This window comes from Gossypium hirsutum, chromosome D01 (assembly GCF_007990345.1).
Source record: "Gossypium hirsutum isolate 1008001.06 chromosome D01, Gossypium_hirsutum_v2.1, whole genome shotgun sequence".
Classification (NCBI taxonomy): domain Eukaryota; kingdom Viridiplantae; phylum Streptophyta; class Magnoliopsida; order Malvales; family Malvaceae; genus Gossypium; species Gossypium hirsutum.
This window is the reverse complement of record NC_053437.1, coordinates 38,749,054-38,771,318: the sequence shown is the minus strand read 5'-3', so window position 1 is coordinate 38,771,318 and position 22,265 is coordinate 38,749,054. Positions and strand designations below refer to the sequence as shown.

General features: G+C 32.9%; 1 long non-coding RNA gene and 1 pseudogene across 1 annotated transcript; one reads left to right on the top strand and one right to left on the bottom strand.

Annotated features, from left to right (window-relative positions):
• LOC107921477 (non-lysosomal glucosylceramidase-like) overlaps positions 1-5,992 on the top strand; it is a 96,373-nt pseudogene extending 90,381 nt beyond the window's left edge.
• A 2,143-nt stretch (positions 5,993-8,135) lies between these two features.
• LOC121213650 (uncharacterized) lies at positions 8,136-10,680 on the bottom strand. The gene is made up of 3 exons (XR_005909032.1): positions 10,291-10,680; positions 9,275-9,339; positions 8,136-8,366 (listed from the first exon to the last, which is right to left on the bottom strand). It is a non-coding gene; the product is annotated as an uncharacterized lncRNA (long non-coding RNA).
• Between the last annotated feature and the right edge of the window lie 11,585 nt (positions 10,681-22,265).

Genomic DNA, 22,265 nt, shown 5'->3' with positions numbered 1-22,265 from the left:
ATGGAAAACAGCCTTTAAAACAAAATTTGGATTGTATGAATGGTTAGTTATGCCTTTTGGCCTTACTAATGCACCTAGTACATTTATGAGATTAGTGAATCATGTTTTAAGGCTTCACTTGGGTAAATTTGTAGTGGTTTATTTTGATGATATCTTAATTTACTCTAAGACATTAGATGATCATGTTTTTTATGTTAAAACCGTTTTGGATATTCTGCGAGCTGAAAAATTATTTGCCAACCTTGATAAATGCACATTCTATTATGATAAACTAATATTCTTAGGTTTCATAGTTAGTGCTCAAGGTATTCATGTCGACGAGGACAAAGTTAAGGCAATTAAGGAGTGGCCGACTCCTAAATCAGTAACTGAGGTGAGATGTTTCCATGGTTCAGCTAGTTTTTATAGACGATTTGTGAAAGATTTCTCTACTATTGCTGCCCCATTGACAGAGGTTATAAAGAAATCAGTGGGTTTCAAATGGGGTGAAACCCAAGAAAAGGCTTTTCAGACCCTGAAAGATAAGTTATGTTCTGCTCCTCTTCTCAAATTACCTGATTTTTCTAATACTTTTGAGCTTGAGTGTGATGCTTCAGGAATTGGAATTGGCGCCGTTTTAATGCAAGATAAGCAACCTATTGCTTATTTTAGTGAGAAATTGAATGGTGCACAGTTAAACTACTTAACTTATGACAAAGAACTCTTGGCATTGGTTCGTGCACTTCAAGCCTAATGAGTTTTTCATACACACAGATCATGAATCCCTTAAATGGTTAAAGGGACAAGTTAAGTTGAGTAAAAGACATGCCCGATGGGTAGAATTCATTGAAACATTCCCTTATATGATACAATATAAAACAGGTAAAGATAATGTAGTTGCAGATGCTTTGTCTAGACGATATACTTTAATAACTACATTGAATGCTAAAGTCTTAGGGTTTGAACATATTAAGGAGCTATATGATGATGATACTGATTTCGGAAATATCTATAAGAATTGTGGACATACTACTTTTGAAAAATTTTATCTTGTAGATGGCTTTTTTTTTCGTATAAACAGGTTATGCATACCAAAGTGTTCCATGAGAGACTTATTGATCCATGAGGCCCATAGTGGGGGTTTGATGGGACATTTTGGAGTGGCCAAAACACTAGACATCTTGCAAGAACACTTCCATTGGCCACATATGAAAAAGGATGTCAAAAAGGTATGTTCCAAGTGCATTACATGCAAACAAGCAAAATCTAAGGTAATGCCTCATGGCCTTTACACTCCTTTACCGATTCCTACTTCACCTTGGGTAGATTTATCCATGGATTTTATTCTAGGTTTGCCTCAAAATAAGAAAGGAAGAGATAGTATATTTGTTGTTGTTGACAGGTTTTCAAAGATGGCACATTTTATTTCTTGTCACAAAACAGATGATGCTACACATGTGGCAGACTTATTCTTTAAAGAGGTGGTAAGACTTCATGGCATCCCTAAAACAATTGTTTCTGACAGAGATGTCAAATTCCTTAGCCACTTTTGGAAGGTATTGTGGGGTTAGCTAGGTACTAAATTACTTTATTTCACTACATGTTACCCCCAAACTGATGGCCAAACCGAAGTAGTTAATCGGATCTTAGGGACTTTATTACGATCTGTTGTGGGAAAGAACATTAGAAACTGGAAAGAATGCCTACCGTTTGTTGAATTTTCATATAATAGATCAATTCATTCTACAACTGGTTATTCTCTATTTGAACTTGTTTATGGTTTTAACCCACTAACGGTACTTGATCTTGCGCCAGTACCACTTGAACACATTGTTAATTTAGATGGCGAACAGAAAGCTGAGTTGGTGAAATTCTTACATGAGAAGGCTAGGCAACGAATAGCCAAAACAAATGATGCCAACACCAACAAAGCAAACAAGGGGCGCAAACAGGTTGTCCTAGAACCCGGAGATTGGGTTTGGGTCCATATGAGGAAAGAACGATTTCCTACAAAAAGAAAGACTAAGTTGAACCCAAGGGGCGATGGGCCTTTCCAAGTACTCGAGAGGATCAACGATAATGCCTATAAAATTGATCTACCTGGTGAGTACAATGTAAGTTCTACTTTTAATGTGGCTGACTTGTCCCCATTTGATTTTTCAAATTCGAGGTCGAATCTTTTTGAGGAAGGGGGAATGATACGAGATCAAAGGCCCGACAAATGCGTTCCAAACTAAATGGGACCATTCAGGAGTTTGTTAGCAAGACCTTAGATGCGTACACGAAAGAACGGGAAAATCAAGATTTCAAATCTAGGGAATCTTGGTCCAAGAAACCAAATCTTACAGCCAAAGCACATTGGATCTCCGTTACGAGCATCAACGATTCAATTTCGGTAGGAGATTGATCACAATCCCAAATTCTTAAAGGCAAGGCCCAATAAAAAGATTCTAAGCCCAATCAAGAAATCCACCCATACTTAGTCGAAAATCAGGCCAAATTGTCAAACTGGCCCAAGTTGTAAAGTTTTATATTTATTTATTTATTTATTTTACTTAGTTTAAATTTTTATGTAAATATTTAGTTCAAGAGTCTCAAATAAAGACCCTTGGCCGAATTTCCATATTAAAATAATTAGGAGTTTTTTTTATTTTAGTTTTCTAATTAGATTAGGAAAACTCTTGAGGGGCCTATATAAAGGCTTGGCCGGCCACCTTGTTATTAACTTCTCAATTATATCAAAAATTTCAGATTTGTTTAAGTGCAGAATTCTCTTTGACTTTTTTCTCCAAGAATTCTCTCTTGGGTTTTCTTTAGAAGTTGTTGTAACAATCTTTTAATTGTGGGAGCCATCTTCAGCCTTCTTCTTGCCATTGATATTCTTTGGAGGGGAGATTAGAGCCGTTTGAAGGGAGTTGTGAGATCTTTTGGGATTTCAAGGCTTCTCAGGACTTATCTTTTAATTTCTTGCTGTCAATTCTTTCTTTATTTCTGCTTGTGCCGAATCTTTATCTAATTTATTTGCTGTTCTTATTGTGTTTCCAGCCTTTTTTCTATCTTAAAGAATCAGCCAAAAATCCCCAATTTCTAGGGTTCTTGCCGATTCATCCTTACTCTTTTTGGGTGAAATTAGATTGCTGAAATTTGGGGAAAACTATCTTGGTGTTCAATTGGGCAGAATCGCAATCTCCTTTAGGGTTTCAAGAACCCTTATTAACACTTATTTCTATTCTCAATTTGATTCTTTGCTGTTTTGGGGATTTTATTTCAGATCTGGAAATTCAAAGTTCTAATCTTTTAATTTTCTATTTCGTTTCAGATCTGATTGTTTAGGGTTTTTCGTAGGAGTTTCCCGTGACTTGGCAACTCGATCTTGGTCCGCGCGCAACCCCCTATCAATGGTTCTAAAATTACTAGGCCAGCAAGATGTTTTGGCTCTCTTTGGTTGATTTTTGCTGCTTGCATTTTTCCCAATTGCTTCGAGTTTTTAGGTATAATTTCAGTTAAGTTGAGAGTTCTCAAACTTTCTTTATAGCATGGTTCCTTCAAGCATTTCGAGTCCACTGAAGAGCCAGTATCTTCAAAGTCATGGTCCTCAATTGGGGCAGCCATAGCAGCTGCTATGATAATTCCATCTAATGTTGTACGTACTGTTACTTTTTCTTTGGCATGGGACTGCCCTGTAGCAAACTTTTTAGGTGGAAAGACTTATCACAGGTGTGATCAAATACTTTTGCAACAAAGATGAGCAATTAGCTGCATATTGAATAGGTGTATGTATATACAGAAGTTATACGAAATTCTATGGAACTGATGTGGATGCTGCAGCAAATATTGCACATGATGCCATTCTTGGTACTAATTCTCTGTTCTCACTATGTTAGTCATGGTTTTTAATTTTATAAGAGTAATTATTTTTCTATAAATTTTTAGAAAATAAGACTGTTAGCAAATTTTTAGTTTACCAGTCTCTCACAAACTAATTGCTTGTTGTACTTATTTTGGCATTTCATTTTCTTCCCTGAAACATAGAGAATAGCAATTGGGAGTCACTGATAGAAGCATGGCAAAGGCCTACACTTGAAAACAAGAGGCTTCCTGAATGGTTAGCTCAGACTTACTATTTGCAATTGCTTATGCTAACATGGTCTAGTATTTCTGAATCCCCTCAACAGGTACCCTGTCACATTATTCAATGAGGTCTATTATCTTAATTCTGGGTGAACAATATGGACAGGTGCCTAGATATTGCACTCAATTGTTGGAATTTAATTTAAGAATGACTTGTACTAATTCAATCCCTTTTTGTTAGTTGTGCAGATGGATCACCTCCAGTCCGTAGTTCCGTAAGCATTAGAGGAAGTAATTGTTCCCTTGACAGATCAGAGTTAGGTTTCAAAAGCATTATTGATACTTCCTGTCAAAATGATACTACCACTGACATTCTGGGAAGGGTGACTTCTATACTTGAGCAAACAATGCACACTCCAAATGTGTCGAATTCTGCTTTTGGAACAAATTTGCTACAAGAAGGAGAAGATAACATTGGTCAATTCCTTTTATCTTGAAGGAACTGAATATCACATGTGGAACACCTATGACGTTCATTTTTATGTCTTTTGCTCTAATCATGTTATTTCCAAAACTTCAGCTTAGCATCCAGAGAGACTTTACAGCCGCTATACTGATGCATGATTCTAATAAAATGAAACTTGTACATGATGGACAATTGGTTTCAAGGAAGGTTCTTGGTGTTATTCCACATGATATTGGAATTGATGACCCATGGTTTGAAGTAAATGTATATTGCCTTTACAACACCGATCGATGGAAAGACTTGAATCCAAAATTCGTTCTTCAAGTTTACAGGGATGTTGTTGCCACTGGTGACAAGAAGTTTGCGCAATCTGTTTGGCCCTCGGTTTATGTTGCGATGGCTTACATGGATCAATTTGACAAGGATAGTGATGGGATGATTCAGAATGAAGGCTTTCCCGATCAGACATATGACATATGGTATATATCTGGTATAAGTGGCTATAGTGGTGGGCTATGGGTGGCAGCCTTACAGGCTGCATCTACCCTAGCATGCAAAGTAGGAGACAAGGATTTTGAAGATTACTTTTGGTACAAGTTTCTCAAGGCAAAAGAAGTGTATCAGAAATTGTGGAATGGCTCTTACTTCAATTATGATAACAGTGGCAGTCGCACAAGTTCATCTATACAGTCTGATCAATTGGCTGGACAATAGTGTGTCATGATGGATATAACTTCTACTTTCAGCAGTTACTTTCAGATGCTTTTGGTTAATTGGAATGGAACCATGTAGGCCTGAGACATATGTTTGTTCATTTTGTTGCATGTGCATTTTCCACCCAGCTAAATCATTTTCATATTATTTTGATAATGCAGGAATAAATTAGAAGATGTTTGTAGGTATGCAAGGGCATGTGGTCTATTGCCAGTAGTTGATGAAGATAAAGCAAGAAGAACACTGGACAAGGTTTACAATTATAATGTATTGAAAGTGAAATGTGGAAAGCGGGGGGCTGTAAATGGGATGCTGCCTGATGGAACAGTTGATATGTCATCAATGCAATCAAGAGAAATATGATCTGGTGTTACATATGCAGTGGCTGCATCAATGATCCATGAAGGTTTGGTAGATATGGCATTTCATACTGCATGTGGAATCTTTGAAGCAGCCTGGTCTGAAGAAGGGCTTGGGTAAGATGGTTTTCCTCCTTTTAATGGCTAGTTGAATAATCTTCTTTTTCTTACCAATTCTGTCAACAGTTACTCATTTCAAACTCCTGAAGCTTGGAACATAGATGATCAATACAGATCTCTATTGGACATACGCCCCTTCGCCATATGGGCAATGCAATGGGCCTTATCCACACCAAAACTCCCGAAGCAAGAGCCGAAACCGGAAGTAGAGGTAGATTCTGTAGGTAAACACCATGCCGAATTCTCCAAAGTTGCTTTCCTTCTAAAGTTGCCCCAAGAGTAAGAATCCAGAGGCATTTTATAGGCTATTTTCGACTATACTTGCAAGAAAATCTTGACTTAATTATTTCTATTCTCTAATTAATCTTTTGACAATGCAAACATTGTTGAATTTTTAATGTGATAAATGTAAATGTTATATTTTTACCATTAATTTTAATTTGAATATAAAAAATCTTTTGTAAAAGAGAAAGTGTTAAATATAAAAAGTATCATATCTTAAAATTAAAAACAATTATATCTTTAACCATTTCCAAACTAATAATAAAAACATTTCATCTAAGTTATTGTAGATTGATTTGCAACTTAAAGGGTAAAATTAAAGCATAAATTGACTCAATATACTTTATTTATTTATTTATCTTTTTCAATGATTTTTATTGAAAATTATATTTTATTTATTATTTAACACATTTTAAAAAATTATAATATATTTTTAATTTATATTTTGTTCTGATTTCTCAAATTATTATATTTAAATTATGTGTTGAAATTATTATTTCATGTTTAAATAACGTAATTGGTGCATTTTAATAAAATATTATAACTTTTAGCCAGATAAATGAGTTTTTTTTACTTACTATTGAATTTTATCATTTCTATTTTACCGTTATGCAACAAATATTTTAATATTAAGCGTAAATTGTATTATTTTAATATTTTAAATAATGTTAAATTATCTAATGAACTTTTAATTAATTAATTGTTTATTTATCTATTTTTAAAATTTTTTCATTTTCTAATTAAAGATTTTTTTAAAAAAAATTTATTTTAAACATATAATGTAGCATAATGTAATTTGTTTAAGTGAAAAAAAAGTGACGTCAATATTATATTAATTTTTTAATTAAAACTTGAAAAAAAATAGGATATTGGGAAAAAAATAGAATTATTTTTGTGCTAATCCTGTTTCTTACCATCTTTGAAGGACCAAACTATAATCATAGGGGAGACCCCTAATTTCGCATTGGAAATCATCTTTTCGAGAGTCCAAAACTATGCGGTAAGTGTTGGTGAGGCTATTAGTAACCAATTTATTAGTAGTAAATTATTTTCAAACGGATCCTAACCAATAAGCATTATTCATGTATTAGATAGCTCTTTCGAGTTAGATCAAAGCAAAATCGATACTAAGGATTGTAGTATTTAGAATCCTAAATAAAAGGTGTGGGATCGATTCTACTTATTATATGTTATATAATTATTTTCGTTATATTAATAACTTAAACATAATTAATTGTGAGTACACTAACACCACGTTTGGTTCACTATAATGGAATAAAACTGTAATAGAATAGAACTGTAATAGCAATTCAATTATTCTGTTGAATGGAATGGAATAGATCTGTAATAGTATTCTTGTGTTTGGTTGAATAGAATAAAGTTATAATAACATAAGAAAAGAAGCTGAAATGACCAGAGTACCCTTAGTAGAAATTTTGCTAGAAGGATGATTATTGTTATTAAATTTTAATAGGATTATTATTAAATATAATTTAATAATAATAATAAATAATTTAACCATATTTTAATAAATTTATTATTAAATATAATTTAACAATAATAATATATAATTTAATAATATTCTTAATATAACAATTATTAAAATATGAATTAATAAAAATAATATATAATATTACAAAAAAATAATATATAGCCTACTTTATTATTTTTAAAATATAATGCATATTTAATGTGCTAAAATATCGCAAAACAAATAATTTAGCATATATGCCATAATCTATATATTACTTAAAGAATAATTTAAAAGAGTAATTTAAAGAATATCTTGTCTCAAATATTTTTACTCATAAGACACAGATGTTGAAGTTTACCAAAAGAACTAATGAAATTGTTATGTTGTATATATGTTTTTTGACATATTTTTATTAATTTATTTATGTTGCTAGATGTGTATAATATAAGAATTCCATATAAAAGTAAAAATGGATAATATAGATTTAATGTATGTAATCACAAACTCTCGTGCAACTTCATTTTTACATGTGCCAAACTTCACAAAGAATACTGATTGAAAGTACCTATTCACAAAGAATAGCATTAAGGCTCCTTTATAATACTAATTGAGAGTATTTTATAGAATTTAATATGATAATACAAGGCCATTTTAAAATAATATATATTAATGGAAAATTATTGAACATATAAAGCTTCCCTGCATCAATAAATGTATTTTAGAAGTTGGAAAACACAAAGCAAGAATACCAATATACATGAATAACGCGCAACTATTGGCTCCTCTTCTTAAAAATTCGTAAAGCTTTTGCAGCTGCAATCAATGGAAACTCAATCTCCCAAGCTACCCATTTGTCCAATGCTCCATAAATTGTCTCCTTTTCATTGGGAAGTCGAGAAACCTACTTTTACATATAGAATCAGTGAATATCTTTATCTTTAAATACTAAATACATACTATAACTAAAAACTATACCCAATATAGAGAATGCTCTATAAAGCTTCTTGTAATCTGAAAGTTTACATATTAGAGAATTTTCTGTGGTGAAGACATGGAAAAAGAACAAAAGATAAGGATATTAACTTCAGATGGCATGGTAATATGCAACATGCAAAGTTAATTTCATCTGATAACCAATAGAGGCAAAAATTATTAATACATTATGTAACTTGTATTACATGTGCAGTCAAAGATTTCTTTTCCCATCTCTCTGGAAAGAAAGGTTCTCACATTATGTACAACTATTTGATCCCAACCATCTTGAATGTTTGTGTCACAGAGGATATCAGAATTGCGTGCAATTAGTACTAGGAGAAAAAAAAAACATAGAAAACGGGTGAGGGCTTCAAGCTGAAAAGCATGCAAGTAAAATCGGACTCCTTTCCTTTTTCCAGAAAAAAAGTAAAGGATAGTTCTTTATTGTCACTGATATGAGCAATCATAAAAGTTTCTGGAAGGTTAATTGAATCATAGTCACAGCAAGAGTTTATTCCAAGTTTGGACTAACATAATAGACATCTTGTACATTGGCTTGATTTTAGTAAATTGCAAACATTTGTGATTAAGATGGTAAAAAATTCAATCTAAATCATATTTGAGAGTGAATGTATTTTTGTTTATAATGTGCTATACATCACGCCCTCTAAGCCAAGATATAAGTTATCAATGAGAGAAACATTGAATGTTTTAATTTTAAGTAAAGAATACAACATTAAATTAAAAATAAAAATAAACAGAGAAAAAATAATAGCACAACAAGTTTGCAGGTTAGATAGTATGCATTTACAGATGGAAGGGAAAAAGAAAAACCTTTGGCACAAGAGGAGTGTTTCTGTCCTTTTGGATTTCAGTAACAACACCTTTAATCTCCAGTTCTGTGATACCCATGAATGGTTAGCCCCAAAAACTCCCTTAACATTAGAAAAATGAAAGATAGCCTACAATAATATCTATACACATTTTTCATTACAAACATGAAATGCTATTGAACATCAAACCCAAAACAAACAAAAAGAGCCAAAATTAAAAATTAAAATTACCAAAAAAAGCCCCAAATCAATAGAAGAATCCAAAGGAACACATAAACTATAAAATGAACACATAATTCAAGAAGCCATATTACATAATCCATTTTATGGCTCCAAAAATCAAGAATCCTCTTTATCAACTTTCTTACAACTACTGCTTGTATAAATTGAATGCTTAACAACCATTACAAGATTCTTAAGCTTGGCATACGGATAGTAATTATTGAACCCCTCATCAAGTTTCCCATAATTTCTCAACATCCTATAGTGATGCTCATATGGTGATAAACCTATGCCAAAGAAATAAATAAAACAAAGAGTGGATGTAACTTATAATAGTCGTAAAGCCTGTTATCTAAGGATTTAATCATTCCAAATAGGGTAAAACGAAGAAACTTTATACCTTCTAGTTCTTTTGGTATTACCTGATTCAATATCAAAGTCACCCACTGGATAGGCATTGAAGGACTTAGAACTATTTGACCAAAATGGATAATTATTCATGATAAATCTAGCTGAAAAGCTTCAGATTTATGTAAAAAAAAGCATACCCAAACAGGCAATTCAACATATTCTTGACTAAATATCATGACTTTGGGTATTCAATTTAACAAAGCCAAAACATAAACTACTGGAAAAGGAAAGATCTTGATCATCAAAGTTCAACTTCTAGTTTATTAAAAGGAAAGATAAGGCAAACTCACTAAAAGCTTGGTAGGATAAAAATTCAAATCCAATATTTCATAGATTTTGTTTATTAAAAAAACCAGAGATGATGGCGAAGGGAAGAAGACTAACAACAATCGCTGATAATTGATCGAAGCATCGCTATTCCCGTAATCGCTAGGATGCACGGTGGGAGACATGTGCATTTATTTGGAAAGCTCCACCTTCAACATCAATTTCTCCATATTTTTCACCACACGCAAATTCGCCACACGCAAAATCCAAAAATAGAGAGCCTTCTATGCATTTTATGCAAAACCCAAGAAGATTTCTTGCTATTGTGACCAAAATGATGAGCGGAGGTGAGAGAAGATTTTCGTCTGAAAAAGCTATTACGAGAGGCATTGAATAGGCATTCAGAGCCCGACCCTCTGAATGGATATGTAGTGTTTAAGCGTAATAGATCCTGTACAAAATAGTGATTTGATTGTAAAATTTTAACCAAACAAATGTATCACTGTAGCGTGTAGAATAAGGACGGAATGGAATGGCCATTCTGTCAAACCAAACATGCCCTAAGTATTCAAAGAAGAGTTGAAAAACTCATTACAAAGGACCCAAGTAAGTGACTCTATCCGAAATACATTTTGTGAAACGCATGAGATATGTGATATGATGTGATTATTGTTATAAATAATGATGTATGTGTAGATCTCGTTCTCACGACACGTGTTGCATGGCTTATGTTATATATTTGGTGATTCAAGCATGTGATATATATAAGTATGTGAATATTGAGACCTGTGATCTAATGTGGCAAGCATGATTAAACATGTTAAAGTGATGACTAGAGAATTGTGATTATGTAAGCATGTCTACATGCCTAAGTGTTTAAAGTGATTCACATGTGTTTAAAAGTGAAATTGCCATGTCACATCCATGGGGTAGGACTTTTTGAAAGATGGAAGTAAGTGGCAGTATATTTTCATATCAGTGATGGTTGGTCTATAAAATGTTACAAGTGGCAGTATACCTACATACCAGTGGTGGTTTGTGCACAAAGTGTTATCAGTGGCAATTTATCTGCAAATCAGTGGTCGCTTGTCCACAAATGGTGATTCAGATGGACGAGTTTTAGGGAACTCAATTTTGGAGTGTAGCGGAGATGGGTAGGAAAGTTTATAAAATGTGCATCATTTTAAAATATGCATCAATGTGTCCGTGCATAAATATCAGTGTTATAATTTTTAAATATTTTGATCTTTGATATGATGTTATTGATATATTTTGGTATGTATGTGAATACACTTGTGTCGATCTCACACTAGGCCTTTTAAAGCTCACCCATATTATTATGTGTTTCTAAATAATCCTTGTAGTTAAAACTCAGATTCGGTCGTTGGTGATGATCTCGAAAATGTTTCTTTTACGATTATGGATTATTCTTATGTTTTGGACTTTTATGGACTTTATGATTTCTTTTTGGGATTTTATTTTGTGATAGACTATTGAACTATGGCATGAGATTTTTAAACTTTGAACATTGGAAAAATTGCATGGACTCTTTATTACAGACTAAATAATTTGGTATTTTTCCTAATAAAATCATTTTCTACAAACTCAAATTATCGAATTTGTCTTTGAAGATCATCAAGTTGTTATACAAATATTAAACAAGGTTTTTTTCAAATTTACATTAAAAACATCGTATTTAAGAGAATTACTAATATGTATTTTTCAAAGATTAACCCAATTTACTTCAACTCAAGTTTTCACCATACCTATGGCCCATGTAATCGCTTAGATTGGGATGTAACGTCTAAGCCCAATTTGAGGGGTTACACAGAATGAGTAATTCAGATTCTAGAAGACATGTTACGATGTTTGTGTTATCGAATTTAAAGGCAGTTGGGAAAAATATTTATCGTAGGTCGAGTTCGCCTATAATAAAAATTATTAATCCAGTAATAAAATGACACCATTTGAAGATTTATACGGACGAAAATGTAGAACTCCATTATACTAGTCATAATTGAGTAAAAGAAAATTAGTCAAGATAGATTTGATACGAGAAATTAAAGGTTAAGTTTGTATTATCCGTTATTGTTTGAAAGTTGCCTCTGATCATTAAAAATTATATGCAGATATGAAAAGAAAAGAAATTGAATTTCAGACTGACGATAAAGTGTTTCTAAAAGTCTCCCCGTGGAAAAAATTGTTATGATTTTGTGAAAAAGGGAAACTTAGTCTATTGTTTATTGGGCCGTATGAAATTATCAAGAGAATTGGTCTTGTAGCTTACAGACTGGATTAAGTCTACGTTGAGCATCTACCACAGGTCTTTTTCTTTCTTCTAATTCGATCTTGTGCTGACAAAACGCATGATTGATTCCTTTAACATTAGCAATTGCCCATCTTATCACTTTTTTATGCATTTTCAAGACACTTAATAAGGTCTCTTCATGTTTTGCATCTAAACTTGCTGTAATAATTACTGGTAAAGTATTGTGTTTCCCCAGATATCCATAATTTAAATGGTTGGGAAATGGCTTTAGTACTAATTCTAGGGGTTTGACAGTAGATGGCACCATTTTCACTGAGTTTGGGATAATATGCTTTGGTTGTTCCTTATTCTGTCTCTACCAGTCCAATTAAGTTACCATATGATGGTTTTCTTGTTACGCACTGTCCCTTCTTCTTCTATTTCGTATCTCGTTGATTCTTTTGTACTGAACTCCAATTGGTTAAATTCTTGCTCTTTATGTCCTACAGATTTTAGTTCTTGATTTTTTTTATTTCAGGACATTCTTCCCAGGTTGATTCATTGATGCTATATCTTTCCAATATTTCTATTACTTCCTCCTTGGCTTTAATCCAAATACTTCCCCCTCCATATATCAAATTTTCGTCTATTCTGACTATCCAACCCACAGTAAAAATGTCGTATTTGAACTACGAAATGTATTCCTCCACCTAATATAGATCTAAGGATTGCCTTGAACCTTTCCCACGCTTGTCCCAAACTTTCAGTGATACTCTATTAGAAGTAAAATAACTGCGTGTAACTGCTTAGTACCTTAATCGGCAAAGGAATAACTACACGAAGTCGGTCCACGTCGTGATGCTGTCTAGAGGAAGTGTCTCTAGCCACCTTTTTTACTTTCCCTCTAACACAAATGGAATCAATAACAACTTGATAGTCTCGGATAAAATTCTTGCGTAACTAATAGTGTTGCATATAAGGTCAAATTTTTGCAAGAATGCTATGGGATCTTCATTGACATGATTGGGAATCTAACATTATTATATATCCATGTTAATAGAGCAAGATTTAATTCAAAATCTGAACTATGGATAACAGGCCGGGAAATGCTAGACCTTAGCAAATGTACATCAAATAATGTCCCCAAGACCTGCATATTGTTAGTAACTTTGTGTGAATCGTATCTATAAATGAGAAATTTCCTAATTATTATTTTACGTGCAAAAACTAAAATTAACCTAGTGGTGTTGCCTCCACAGCAACGGAGCCAACTTAACCACCTGCAGACGTACTAACATCCAGAGTGTGAATATTGCAATAAAATATAGAAAGACAAGGCGGTATCCGCAAGTATACGGGTTGAGTTGTAATATAGTTTTACAACAAAGTATGTAAGTACTCCAAGGATCATACCCAAGGGAGGCTAGTGCCAGGTCAATTCTAACCTAAACATTAAAATATCTAACAAAATAACATAAAAAATAAAATTCAAGAGATTAAAAAGGGAGAATAAATAAAATCTGATTATGGGTGATTAGTTTGCTTCGATAATCTCCATCAACTATTGTTTTAGGTTCCTCGTCAATCAACTAGTTGCTACCCTAGTAAGATCTTTCGATCTTCCACTAACATAATGAGTCAGCAACAAATACTTATCTTCTGACCTCATAGTTCAAATTGGTTTGGGGTTAAGGTGTTCACGGATAGGCAATACCAATTTTGGGTTAATTCTCACATTGATGACTTCTAGGGGTTGTCAGGCCTAAGGCTTTTTTCACTTTATTCCTTTCCCAAATAGTTGACCCGTTGAGTAACCCTACAAAATAGTTAATAGATCATACCTCCACTCGCTAATCCCCCATAGAGGGATTAGTTCCTCATGGCTTCCATAGACAATATATAATCGACGCAAAGAGAAAGCATGCTAATTACATCGACAAGATAAAGTAAATTAAAGAGCCTGGTTGTATTAAATTAAGCACGAATCCATAGAGTTTGAATGCTTCCACATTTCAAATATCTTGAAATCAACAAAAACAATTGAAATAAATCTAAAACTCTAAGAAAAAAAGAAAGCTAAACTAAATTTAAAATAGAGAATCTAGGCCAAAGGAATAATGTCCATAACAAGTGATAAATAAGCCTATTTATAGCCTTCAGGTGGTCGTCATCCTTAACCCTAGGTTAGCTAATGTTCCCGAGCTTAAAGTTTGATTGTGCAGACCAAAATGCCCCTGCTTCATGTGTTGTTTCCGTCACAGAGTCGATGTCGTGAAACCCTTAATCTATGTTGCGACATCAAAGGTAGTCTTAAGTTTTCTCTATTATGTTCCCTATGTTGCGGCGTCGAGTCATCCGTGTTGCAACACAGCGACCAGTATCCATTTAGTGCACCTTCTAATGGTCTACTACATATTCACAAAGTGTGTTAGCTCAACCTTAGGCCTCATTCGGCTTCTCAGGTCAATAAAAGACTCAATTTGCACATTTTATTGAATGTAAATAAGAAAATGAAAACTTAACTAAAACATAATGTGAAAACTAGTTTAATCTGCAACACCAAATTGCGTCAAATCAAGCACCAACAAGATATTAAGGTAGCTACATGGGAAATAGAGGAATCGATGAAATCTCAATACCGAAATTTATTCTCAGGTAAAAATTTCGAGGAAGAAATTTCTTAAAGGTAGAGAGTTGTAAAAGCACGTTTCTAGTGGCACCAGAAATAATGGTTTTGGCACCCTATTTTTTGATGGACGAGTCAGTAAATACTATTTATTAATATTTACGATTCATTTATAATGTTATAATGATTTTTGTTTGGTAATTTTATTGATCGGCTAGCTAATTAGAGTACATGGACTAAATCGTAAAAACTGCAAAAGTTAATCGCTATTAATTTATATGTGCTCAATGAGTTTAAAAGTAAAATTGAATGGTTTTAATTGAAAATTATGCCATATTCGTTATATTGGATGGTTATTGGGTGCATTTTTTATTAAATTATATGTAAAATAATGTTAAACGTAATAATAATAAAAGTTAAAACATAAAAATCCTAAGTCATCTTCTCCATTTCTTTTTCTTCCCACCTGAAACCACCATTTTTTAACTCAGCAGCCTTTGACCAAGCTTAAGTCCTTGCATGTAAGTGAATTCAGAGTACGTATTTCATAAATTATGTGTTTTTGTTATCGTTGTAGCTTAATTTAGCTAACTCGGGTACTAAATCGTAAAACTGTCAAAGTTTTCAAAAGTTAAAATTGATGATTTTTCAAGGTTTTGATGTTAAATGGTAGGATTTGAAACTTTGATATGAAATAGAACTATTTTGTAAAGTGAATTTTGTTAGTTTTGAGCTTAGGGACTAAAATGAAAATATGTTAAAATTGTCATAAATTCTTATAAATATAGATGCTTGGGAGCTTTATAAGGATTATTTTAAAGTTAGATTAAAATTTTGGGGTTTAAATGTGTAAAATATGCTTGTTGCGATTTTAAGGACTAAATTGAATAAAAAGTAAAACTTTAGAAAATTTGTGAAAATGAATAAAAGATGTCAGATACATTAAATGATATGATTTAAAGTGTTTGGAATTTATAATTGGAAATAAATTACTGTATAGATTAGGAATCGATAGATTATTAAGGAAAAGGGAAAATTGCATATTGGTCCTTGACATTTATGTTTTTGTTATTTGTCCCTAGTAAGTTTATATGGTATAGTTATGAGTATTTTTGTATTGTTTATATTGAATTTTTTATCTTATAATGTTTGAATGTATATTAAAACGTTACAAATTGGTTTTAAGGTGAGAAAAATGACTGAATTGAAAACTGTTATATTGTTATATGTATTGGCCCAGATGAACATAGGATAGGATACAATTGGCATGCCAGTAAGGTTATTTTGCACGCTATATAGGTTTGACATGAGAAGAAATGATGATGTACTATTTGTTTACTGCTCATACCAGATCCAGCATTTGTTGCGGATTATCAAGTTATCTTTATAGTGACCAGGTGCGTTTCTAGGGAGGTTATGTAGCCTACGGGCTTGGCACTTAGTGCCCAAGTGTGTTTATGGATGGTATGGCTCATTTAAGCAATCAGGTGTGTTTTGGGTGGTTACCCGCGTATCCGTATCTATTCATTATAGTTCATCGGGTTAAACTGTTATTGTTAATAGATATGATGAATCGTAAAAGGGTATAATGTGGTAAAACATAGATGAATTATTTGAAAATATGTTTATGTTCAATGATATGATGACTTGATATGGTTTTGGATAAAATTGTATGGTATGTAAGGTTATATGATATGAATGTTGTAACACCCCTTACCCGAGACCGTTGCCGGAGTCGAGCACGAGGCGTTATCTGATTTAACTTACCAGTTCAGAGCATAAAAATTTGCTTTTCAAATTTATTTCACTGTTCACCATAATATTGTGCACCTACGCAGCAGTCACTAATTTAATTATAACTCGAGTTACGAAACTCAAAATTTAGATCCATAAATTTTCCCTAAAACTAGACTCATATAGTATCTTACCATTAAATTTTTAGAATTTTTTTGATTAGCCAATTAGTACAGTTTATTCATTAAAGTCTCCCCTGTTTCACTACCTAACGGTTCTGACCTTTATTCACTAAAAATCAATTTTCTCATCGTATGATTTTCATATGTTGTTCTCACTTGTTTTTACAAAAACATACTCACTAAGGAATCTAGACATATAAATTATAACTCATAATTATTTTTGTACAATTTTTAATTATTTTCTAAAGTCAGAATAGGGGACTCCAATGACCATTCTGCCCTGTCTAACCAAAATTCAAATATCTCACAATATAAAATTCCTTTACCCACACCGTTATTTTTCTATGAAAATAGACTCGATAAGATTTAATTATATATATCATTCACTTTCTAATTCATTTTATACTTTCCTTGGTGATTTTTCAAAGTCACGTCACTGCTGATGTCCCAAAACTGTTTCATTGCAAATTTTTACTCTTTCATATTTTCTAGGTATAAACTATCACCTAGGCATTCATAACTCCACACATGTTCTTAATTAGACATTTCAATAGCTAATCATTAGCCATATCATATAAACACACTCAAAATGACTAAGTCTCTATACATGTCATAGCTTTACACGTTTCGAAATCACATAATCCGAGATGTCTATAGATAGTGTGAGACGAAGTCCGACGTCCTTGTAATCCTCGAACTGACTTGGCGATACTATAAAAATAAGGAAAATAAAGAAAGTAAGCATAAAGCTTAGTAATTTTACAAGTAAATAAATAACAACATTTATCATAAATAATCATACTCATAAATTTCATCAAACATTAGAATCTTTACTCGCTTCTTACTTACTCACTTACTTGTTTACTTACTTGCTTACTTAAATAACTCATGATTATAACTTACTCCTCCCTTGCTGAAATTTCTTTCTCAACTGATAACTGAGATATTCTCAATCCTTGTAACTCACTGAATTTATTATTATGCTTTTATCTGAACTTTCATGTAACATGGTCTATTTATTAGCCCGTTGAATCACTAGGAATACTAAGGATACTCGGGTCTCTTGTCTAATAATACATGCCAAAGCTATGTCCCAGACATAGTCTTACATGGGATATTTTCTGTACTGCCAATGCCATATCCCAGATATGGTCTTACATGGGAGTTCTCATACTGGTGTCCATGTCATGTCCTAGACATGGTCTTACGAGGACCTCTCATCTCGGTGGTAATGTCATGTCCCAGACATGGTCTTACATGGGATCTCATTCCCTTATGTCATGACATTTGTATCCGATACATTCCCAATGTTTCAACGGGGCTTTTATCACTGATTCTCTGTCACCTCATACTTAACACAACATTAGATATTTTCATGGAATAAATACATAATTGCTGAAAAATAACAGCATTAATAATAATTATAAAAATATTGCATTTATTTACCATAAACTTACCTCGGTACAAAATATGATCAAATCTAGCACTTTAGTCTTCAACCTTTTTCTTTCCCTGGTCTAACTCTGTATTTCGTTCTTCTTGATCTATAATAGGAAATTTATCTCATTTAATACTCACATTCATCAAAAAAATCCTTGACTCAAACTTTTGAAAAATTACAATTTTGCCCCTAAACTTTTGCATAATTACACTTTTTCCCCAAAGCTCAGAAATTAAACTTCATCCCTTATTCTTATGTTTTATAACATTCTGAACATTTTTCCCTTCTACAGAAACATCAAATTCTCACTCTAACACTTACTTATGAACATTAGGTATTTTTACCAATTATGTTGTTTTACTCATTTTCACTTAAAATCGCTTAGCAAAAGTTGTTTCACATAATTCCAAGCTTCATATTCTACCATAAAAAATCAAAATAAACACATTTCATCTATGGGTATTTTTCCAAATATGAACCCTAGGTTAAATTATTGTTAGAATAAGTTAAATCAAGTTATCGGGACTCCAAAAACGTAAAGAACATTAAAAATGAGGCTTGGGATCACTTACTATGGAGCTTGGAAGCTTGAAAACCCTAAATATGGCTTCCCCCTTTCTAATTTCGGCCAAATGAAGAAGATGAGCACAATTTGCCATCTTTTTCCCTTTTAATTCATTTTAATTACCAAATTACCAAAATGCCCCTAACTTAAAATTTTCCTATTTCACTTATCTCATGTTCATAATGGTCTAATTACCATATAAAGACCTCCAATTTAAAATTTTATAACAATTAGACACCTCTAACATGTAGAACTCAACTTTTGCACTTTTTACAATTTAGTCCTTTTGACTAAATTGAGTGCCCAAACGTCGAAATTTTTGAATGAAATTTTCATGAAAATATTCTGTAAAATTATAGGCCATAAAATATAGTAAAATAAATTTTTCCTCATTGGATTTATGGTCTCGAAACCACTATTCTGACTAGGCCCAAAATCGGGATGTTACAAATGTGATGAACTCACCTATTGATATGAATTGTGGTAACATGGTAAAATGTTTAGTTAACTGTTTTGTTATGTAAATGTGGAAATTTAGGTAAGTTGCATTTTTTTCAACCTATGAACTTACTAAGCTTATTAGAAGCTTACTCTGTTTCATTTTTTATTTTATGTAGTTATCATTTTGAGGAACTCGGTGATCAAATCAACCTGAAGATCACACTAGAAACCCCTATCTTGGTAGACTTTTAATCATTTGTTTCAGTTATGTGGCAAGTAAATAGGGGTTGAATTGTATATAAACGTTTTGTGGAAACAAAGTGTGAATGGTAATGTATAAGCATATGTGTTTGGTGTCATTTTGGTATGTTTGATTATGGCTTGATATGGTAATTTGAAGAAGATTATAAGGCATGGGTAAAGTGATAGACTTATATGGATGTTTGGCACGTTTAGATGATATGGAATGTTTGAATAGGTAAGATTTTGTTGGTTATGGTAATATGGTCTATTATAGGTTATAGATTTGGTATTTTTGGTCAATGTTAGATGATTGAAAGTTGTATTTTGTTTGTGTAGAGGGTACATGTATGGTTACTTTCTATCTTGGCATGAATGGAGTTGAACTTTAGTATTGATTCATGTTTGTGATAATGCCTTGAGGCTTATTGGTTAGAAGCAGGAAAATGATATATTTTGGCATGCTGTTGTGCATTTTGAATAGGTCTAAAGATTAGTTAAGTACATACGTATGTCTTATCTAAAAAATTGGTTTTGTAACTTGCATGTTAAGGTACCTATTGGCATATACGGGCAAACACACGATCGTGTGTCACACAAGGGCATGTGACACGACCATCTGCTCTTGATAAATTGGGAGGTTTTGGTTAAACACGGTCCCAGTTTCTTACAAAGGCTAGCCACACGTTCGTGTGGTACTGTAAATATGGTCAATGGTTTTTCACACGACCCACTCACACTGTCGTTTAATTGTTTGTAAGTTTTTACACTTTGGTCCACATAATTTCAGTGAGTTACACAGTCTGGATACACGGCCATGTGACTCTAGCTTACACAGTTGTAGTTTAAAACACGGCCTAGGCACTCGACCATGTGACCTTGTTTTGTGTTTTCCTAGTTGATTGAAAGTGTGTTTTTTCCTAGTTGATTCAAAGTTTGCAATTTAGATCTTATTTGCATTCGGATCAATGTAAGAGCTTTCATAAGCTCGATTAAGACTCAGAATTGTTTGTAAATCATGCTAAACTTGGATTATGAATTAATTTGTTAATTTATTGAATGTTAAAGTGAAAATTGTATGTGTTTGATCTTGTTAACTATTTTAGCATTCTATAGCTCAAGTTCGGCAACCGGATCGGGTAAGGGTGTTACAATATGTTTCAGAAAAAAAATTAAAGTTGTTCTCAATATCCATTTGTGTAATAGCCCATTTTAACTAGTGTCGAAAATAGTGGTTTCGAGACCAAAATTTTGATGAGTGAATTATTATTTTAATATTTATTTAATGTTTACGAGATTTTATTAAGGTCGTATTAAAGTTTCGTTAAGAAATTTTGAAGTTTAATTAGTTAATTTTGCATAAATATGAACTGTGGATTAAATTGAATACTAGAAGTACTTAATTGATTGAAATTATCTATTTAGATCAAGATAAACCACAATTGGACTTAAATCGAGGAAAAGCTAAAGCTTCGGATTAGTTTAACTTTACTATTACGACCCTAATTATCGAGGTAAGGTCGTATGAACTATGATCATATTGATGTTAGTTAAATTTATTATTTCCTATGTTTTGTAATATAAATGAACCTAAAATTGTAAATGTATCGACGTACAGATAATTGATGAATAACGAGTCTAGTTTGAACTTTAAGAAATCTTAGGATACAAATGACATGTCATTAGGGATTTCATGTTTCGAGTGTTGGTCTTGAATGTCCTACCCATAGCTGAGGTCCTGCATTTGTTGCGGATTCTCTATAGCTCGTGTGAGCAGCATCGTGTAGCTTGCATTCTGACCCACACCTCATGTGAGCACACCCATTTCACAGCTGAAGTGAACATTAATGTAAAGGAAAGGTTACAGTTATATCGAAAGACATACTATGTGTGAGCATTCCCGAGTATCTGATGTAATTCTAGATGGTTCAACGGGTATGAAAAGGAAATGAAATGGTAAGTATGCAAATGGAATGAATCATGATCTTATAGTAACATTGATGAGTTAAGTGATGTGTTTATATATGGTAAACTACATATCTTTTGGTTGATTTCATTTGTATCATGGACAAGTGTACTAATTTGTGAGTTTGATGATGTTGTATAGGCTTTTACTAAGCTTGTAACACCCTTAACCCATATTGATCGCCGGAATAGGGTTACGGAGCATTATTGTAAAAACATAACTTTAAAACATAAATCTCATACATTAATATAAACATAGCTTAAATCATTCATTTACATGCATATCGTCTCTTAATCGAGCCTTGGATGCCTTAAAACACGTTAGAAACAATTCGGGACTAAATTGGAAACATTTGGAACATTTAGAAAACAAGTTGGAAAAATTAAACTATAGAGGTTACACGGCCGTGTGGCCAGGCCGTGTGACTTGTGTCTTAGGCCGTGTAACAAACGAAATAGGGACACACGGCCATGTCCCAGACCGTGTCCGTGCCCGTGTAACTCTTTAAGTTGGGTCACACGGCCAAGCCACACTCCTGTGTGCCAGGCCGTGTAACTCTCAAAATGGCCACACACGCCAGTGTTCCAGGCCATGTGCTAGGCCGTGTAACAGCCTGACTTGCATGCCTTAAAACCTATAGGGGACACAC